The following is a 7,772-nucleotide window of genomic DNA, read 5'->3' as shown; positions in this document are numbered from 1 at the left end:
GCAGATGAGTCTCTGCTCTACAACTCTCTCAGCTTTCTGTAGCATGAGAATAGCCAGAGCCAGAAGAGAAAGGTGAAGAGTGACTGTCTTCCAAAAGCAGTTCGACCAAGTTTGCTAGCTTCCGATGTCAATTGAGAAGCCACTCTCGCTGACCAACCCAAGCAAACTAGCGGAGCCATGCAGAATTGCATGGCTGACAGACTATATAGACTATCCAGCTACATCAATGAGTTTAGAGCAGGATATTATTACATTCTACCTTTCTTGCTCAAATACCCATAAAACCATGGCCACTCATGATTCCCCAGTTTCCAAATGAGTATCAGAATATTTTTGACACTTTTTGTTGAAACTGTTTCTTTCTGAGATCCCACATGTACCTGTATTTCTAGGACATAGGGAGACTCTCTCTGGCCATTAGTCTAGTGACAGCAGAAAGCTGCTGTTGTGGTTATGAAGAGAAGGAGTATCCTTTTATAAGGCATCTACTTGCATCAAGGTTAGAATGAGGATTCCATGCAGAGGAATAGGATTCTCCTTAGATAACGTAGAACAAGCTGATGTCAGTGGTAGAGGAATCTCTGGATTATATGTAAATTCAAGATTGACCATTCATAGCTTTCATCACATGTTCTCCTTCCCATTTAGCATACTGGCATTTCCCCTGTAGGATGCCTTAACTTTCATGTGAGAGACTGTCCAGTATCTAGACTCAGTTGTCACTGTAATTCAGCAATACACCCGGTAACTTTGTGTTGACCTTTTAGCTCTATCAGCAGGCTTGTAGCTACAGGAAATAAATACCTAATCTGGAGTCATCTTAGACTCTCTTTGATCTACAACCTGTGGCATTAGCTCATCGTGAAAGGTCAATAACTTGCCAGTTTCTTTTTGTAACTGTTGAAGTAAACCAAGAAGAGCATGTCCTATATTGTCCCTATAGCCATTGTTGTTGACATAATGGTAAACTACACTGTCCAGTTGCACTCCCAAACCATCTTGTCACATTCAACCACAGGCTCCTTTCATCCCGATGTCATTGTGTACCTTGGGTTGCTGGTGACTCACTTTCTATTGCCAAACACCCTAGCACTACCCACAAGACAAAAACATTACCAGGCTAATGTAGAAATCTCAGCTTTGTGTAACTGTCTTCAGAGACCTCCTTCAGTAACATTTAATACCAGCCAGGGGCCTATCAGGAGATGGAAGTCATACAGGTATTTGGAAGGTGAAATTAAACCCGAGTGACTATAAGCTATTTTTCCATAAGGGAATAAAAGGCATTTAACAGACGCCATAAGGTCAGTGATACACATCAAAAGAACAATCAAATTTAGAGACAGAGGTATCTATCCAGAGATGGGCAATCTCATTAGAAAGCATGTGTTCTGCACTCTGCTGGATAGTGAGCTTGTTCACTGGGTTCCCCAAGATCATGGGTGATTCACAGTCACCACACTGAGCCTTGCAGACCTGAAACTGTAGTTGAAAATGCCAAAAACAAAGTAGCCTTGCCAGATAGAGATAGCCAGGCTAGCAAGCAGCAATTTTTTCCTCTGAGGGGACACAAGCTTAGCTTCATCCCAAACTGTCAAGATAACCCATGATTGACAAGCTGGAAACCTACTCTGATTTAGGCCAAGTCTGTAGACCTGGGACCTTGGGAGTCTATCCCAGGGTTACTGCTGCAAAGCAGTATGAAATTGCCTACATGGATGCCACCAAACTTAACTGTCATGAGAATCAGTGGGTGTCCCCGCCAAATGAAGTGTTTCCTGCAAAATGGGAGGAAGAGACCACACACTAGAACCCAGAAGAAAACTAAGTCATGCCTTGGTGTATTCCATCAGCGCCCTCTACTGGGAAAGCTAAACATTGCAATAGCTGGCAATGGGTTTCTTCTACTCCACTATCACAGATTAGATAATAAAGGACATATTTGGAGTAAGGGAGCAATACCATGATATATGTCACCAAATACTCATAACATTTTATACAAGATTTGTTTCTAATCCAGTTGTCTTATATATTCATCCAACCTTTAATGCCATTTAAAAGTTGAAAATATTGAATTTCAAGTAAGTTCACTCATTCAGCATCCCACAGCCTGCAAATAGAACTGAAATTCACATAGGATTTTTACATGCAGCATGAATTCCCACTACTGAACTTACTGTGTTCATTTAAGGCACAGGGGTGCTAGAAAAAAATGGAGAATTTGCTAATACTTTCAGGTATGTCATCTCTAGTCTTGGGATGGGGGAAGGGAGAGTGACCTTGGGACTCTTTTTTTTTTTTTTAAGAATTATTTTGTTCGTTTCTTTGTTTGTTTACTGTATATGAGTACACTATAGCTGGATTCAGACACACAAGAAGAGGGCATCATATCCCATTGTAGATGGTTATAAACCACCATGTGCTTTCTGGAAATTGAACTCATGACCTTTGAAAGAGAAGCCAGTTCTCCTAATCTCTGAGCCATCTCTCCAGCCTCTGCCCCCTCCTCCCGACCTCAGGACTCTTAAGGAAACCAGGATCTTAGAGATGGCTGTTTCAGGTTCCATAGCTCCCATTGCTGGGAGTCTTAGCCAGGGTCACCCTCATCGATTCTAGGGATTTTTTTGTTGTCCTAGGTTTCTAGCTCATCCTGGAGATGCCCTCCTCCACTGATTCCAACTCTCTCTCCCAGTACTCTCTCCCTGCATCCTTCCCCCACTAAATCGCTCCCCTTCTGCTCCCCAGCCTTTTCCCATTCCCTCCCTCCACTTAGCTCTTCATCTATTCTATTTCCTATACTCAGTGAGATTTGAGTGCACCCCCTTAGGTCCTCCTTATTACTTAGCTTCTTTGGGTCTGTGGATGGTAGCATGATTATCCTGTACTTTACGGCTAATATCCACTTATAGGTGAGCACATACCATGTTTGTCTTTCTGGGTCCGGGTGACTTCAGAATGATATTTTCTTGTTCCATCCATTTGCCTGCAAATTTCATGATGTCATTGGATAAGTAATATTCCATTGTGAAACTTTATCCATTCTTCTGTTGAGGGATATCTAGCTTGTTTCCAGTTTCTGGCAATTATAAATAAAGCTGCTATGAACATATGAACATGTGTCCATGTGATATGGTGGAACATCTTTTGGTCTATGCCCAGAAGTGGCATAGTTGGGTGTTGAGGTAGAACTATTCCCAGTTTTCTGAGAAACCACCAAATCGATTCCCAAAGTAGTTGCTCAAGTTTTCACTCCCACCAGCAATGGCATGTTCTCCTTACTCCATATCCTCACCAGCATGTACTGTCCCTTATGTTTTTATCTTAGCCATTCTCATGGATATAAGATTGGATCTCAGAGTACTTTTGATTTGCATTTCCCTGATGACTAAGGAGGCTGAACATTTCTTTAAGTGATTCTCGGCCATTAGCTATTCCTCCCTTGAGAATTCTTTGTTATCTCTGTACCCTATTTTGTAATTGAGTTACTTGATTTTTTGGTGTCTGGTTTCTTAAATTCTTTACATAATTTGTTTCTCGGGGCTCTGTCAGATAGAGAGTTGATGAAGGTCTTTTCTCATTCTGTAGGCTGCAGTCTTGTCCTTTTGACAGTGTCCTTTGCCTTACGGAAGCTTTTCAGTTTCGTGAGGTCCACTTACTGATTGTTGATGTTAGTGCCTGAGCTGTTGGTGTTCCAAAACATTCATCTCCAGGAACCAGAAAACAATCCTACTGGAAGGATTAAGTCACCAACCCAGCCACAAAACCTTCAACCCACGATTTGTCCTTCCTACAAGGGGTGCAGGGGTAAAGATAGGGCCAAATTTGAAAGAAAGGTTAACCAATAACTGGCTTAGTTTGAGACCCACACCATGAGAAAGAGCTCACCCATGACACAATCAATGATACTTTGCAATACACGCAGACAGGTGCCTAGCAAACTGTCATCTGAGAGACCTCACACAACCTTCCACACTGATGGAAACCGTTTTAAAGACCCACAGCTAACATTAGGAAGGAGCTTGGAGAATCATGTGGGGCAGGGGGGCGGAAGGATTGAAGGAGTCAGAGAGGTCAAGGACACCACAAAAAAAAAACCTTCAGAACCAACCAACTCAGTCCCGTAGGGGCCCACAGGGGCTGGACTGTCAAGCGGAGAGCAGGCATGGGACAGCCCTCTGCACATATGAAACAGTTGTGCATCTCAGTCTTCATGTGATTGAAATGGCAGGGGCTGCCTCTGACTCTGACTGGGTTGCTTTGTCTGGCCATAATAAGAGAAGATACACCTAGCCCTATTGCATCTTGATAAGCCAAGGCAGATTGATATCCATGGGAAGATTCCCCTTCTCTGAGAAGAAAGGAAGGACTGGAGGATGAGGGGAGATGAAATGGGGAGAGAGAAACTGGGAGGAGAAGCTGCAATCGGGATGTAAAGTAAATGAAATATATTTATTAAATAATCAAAAGAAAAGAAAACACATTCCAAACTTGAAAAAACAAAAACAAAAACAAACTCCCATGGGCACCCAATATCCTCATATAAAGTCATCTAACATTTGCATATAACTTATGCATATCTTCTTATATATTTAAATCATTTCTGAAATACTTAACATATGTAATAAAATATAAATATCATGAAAATGCTCTGGGAAGAGTAAGAAGAAAGCTATCTAGACATGTTCACTATGCACTCATTTTTTTTTCAATTTTTTTCTATTCGTTTGGTTGGACCTATGAACAGAAATGAAGTCTGTTAGCCTGAAGAACTAGCAGAACAAACACAATATTACTGTGGGAGCTCACACAGAGCTTGTAGACCAGGACAAGACTGATAAACCACCTTGGAAGATAAGAATTACTGTTAAGACAGAAGGTGACACATTTCTTTAATCCCAGCACTTAGGAGGCAGAGGCAGATGGATCTTTATGAGTTTGAAGCTAGCCTGGTCTATAGAGCAAGTTCCAGGACAGCCAGGGCAATGCAAAGAAATCCTGTCTCAAAAAAAAAAGAAAGAAAGAAAGAAAGAAAGAAAGAAAGAAAGAAAGAAAGAAAGAAAGAAAGAAAGAAAGAAAGAAAGAAAGAAAGAAAGAGAGAGAGAGAAAGAAAAGAAAGAAAGAAAAGAAAGGGAGACAGAAAGTGAAAGGAAGAAAAAAGAAAGAAAAGAAATTACTATTAATAAGATTGAAGATATTATAGGTGTTATATAGCCATCTGAAGTGTATCTGCTCAGTATGTCCAACCAAATCTGTCATTCTCAGCATGGGCCACATTAAGTATCTTACTTCAGTAGTAGTATGGCTGATGGCCCCCTCGTGTATACACTTTTATATGCAAAGCATCAAAAGAGCAAAAACCAAGATTGTGGGAGAGATTAATTTAGACTGAGAATTTAGGAGGCTCTTAAAGGAAGGGCATTTTCACCATGCCCTGAAGGGCAGGGTAAGCAGAGTGCCTGATAGTGAGTTCCGGGCAGGGACAATAGTCCTTAGAGGACATTGATACATTCATGGAGAAGTCAAAATGCATCAGCAACAATTGTGCATGCATGTGCACACACACACACACACACACACACACACACACACACACCCTGTACCATAGAGGCTGGAACTTGGAGGGTCTCAGGGAGAACCAGAGTTAAAGAGGAAGAGGGGACAGGGTTTTCTACAATCTTGGAAGGAAGCCTGTCTAGAGGTAGCAGTGCCTGGGAATAATCAGAAGTCAGAGGAGAAGCAGGAGGAAAAGGCAAGGGTTGAAGCCTGAGCAGTAGTGGGGGTTGGAGGTTGGGGGGGGGGTGGAGGGGGGCTCCCCGCCTCCAGCTAAGCATGCGTGAAATGCTGTTGAGTGTGTCAACCTGCAGGCAAGGCGCTGCCTCTTGTACCCGTGGTCCCTCGCCAACACATATTCCTTTCAGGTCTGTCCTTTGATGCATTCAAAGAGAATTCAAACCATCTTTCCATTTTATAATATAATAGTTGCCCCAGGCCTGACAGAAAGACCAGGAAAGTCGCCTGAAAGTCCTCAGTCTCCCCTCTACACCCCAACTCCCAACAGAAGTGAGGACTGACTGGCTGGCGGTAGAAAAAGACAGGGAAGCAACGACAAGAAGGTGGGTTTCCATTCTAGCAGGTCTCATCCTGGATCTCACCTCTCACCTGCACATCTGGGTGCTGTTATAATTGGTGACAGAAAGTAAGTAACATACTGGCTCTACGATGGGACGCTCAAGGTTTAGATAAACCCTCCCTTAGTTCACTAGCCGGATAACTTAGAGTCATCCGGCTAGTGAACTAAGGGAGTAAAGGTGATGCTTACAATAGGAGGTCGCACATAGGAAGTGTGGGGCAAGTATTTGCACTGCCATCTGCTTCTCCACTGAATCTTTCTGAGACTGTGTGTCTTGGGCAGTATAATACCATTTGTAGAGTCTATGCACAAAGCATCATAAGATAAAATCTCTTAGAATCACGTGGCCAGGTTGTTCCTCACAGCGGTACCTTCCAAGCGCCACTGTGCACCCTAGCTCACACTACAAGTTACCTTGAGGGGCAAACCATTGGCCCGCAGTTTACCCAACAGTATCATATAAGGGATACATATAAGAGTAGACACAATCCCTACACTCTCTACCCAGTCTTACCTTCTGTGCCATCCGGTTTTTCCGGTGCAGTGTTTCTATTCTGCCACAGGGGGCGCTCGAGGCCAAGACCCAGCCTCCTAGGTGGTAATACTTTCCCAGGACAATTCAGTCAGCTGCCAGCCAGCGCACAAGTTCCCTTGTCACATAAAATTCTCCTTCTGACACTGTTTCCTTTTAGAAAGCAAGTAAATCATAACTTTTCACTTAAGCATTTCTGCTTCTAGTCAGACCTGCTTTAGCCCGAAGTTGAAAAAGAGTACATTTGCTTGGATCATATTTCATCTCAGTCTAATAGATATTTGCTTAGGGGGGAAAGGGGTTGAAGAAAAAAGGGAAATGTCAAAACGGAATAATAAAATGGTCTATAAACAGAAGCAGGTTTTCTGCGATACGTTACCCCGATAGACCCGATAATGGGTCCCAAATGCACCGCCCTGGGTTGATGCCAGATTGGGCAGCAGGGTGGGGGTGGGGGGATGCTCTGGGTTATTTTTAATTTTACTGTAGCCAAACCATGACCTCATTCTGATGGAATTCTCTCCCACCAAAGAGCTGTATCGAGTATTTGTCGGCTGAAATTCATTTGAACGTAGGTTCATCGGAAACATGTGTGGCCACAAAAGCAGCCCAGAGGAATATAGGAGTGGGGGAGGGGAAGAGTGGGCTTTTCAAGGAAGCCCTTCCTTTTGTTTTAACCGATCAGGCTGGTCCTCGAAGGGGCTTCAGTCCTTGGACGAGAGCCTCTGTTCTCTATGACCAGTCTGTAGCTTCTTTAGCTTTCCCAGAGCAGGTTTCCCCAAAATAACCAGGACATTCAGTCCAACTCAAGACGCTCCAGAGCTAGTGACCCTGGGGCTACAACTCTGTGTGTGCCTCAGAAGACAGGAATATTGGATAATGCCCAACAAACTTGAAGATAGTCATAATAATAGGTATGGTTAATTGCATCCATCCCTGTAGTTTATGAATGACCTACTATGTGTATTGTAATGCGTAATAGCTTTCCACATACTATCTCTGATCCTCACAGCAAATGGAGGAGATGAATCAACATTCATTTCACATACGAAGATATTGGGGTTAGAGGTATGAACTTTGTAGTAGCACATGACCATTGTGTAGCTTAAT

This window comes from Apodemus sylvaticus, chromosome 6, assembly GCF_947179515.1.
Source record: "Apodemus sylvaticus chromosome 6, mApoSyl1.1, whole genome shotgun sequence".
Lineage (NCBI taxonomy): Eukaryota > Metazoa > Chordata > Mammalia > Rodentia > Muridae > Apodemus > Apodemus sylvaticus.
The sequence above is the reverse complement of the archived record's forward strand: the minus strand, read 5'-3'. Positions refer to the sequence as shown.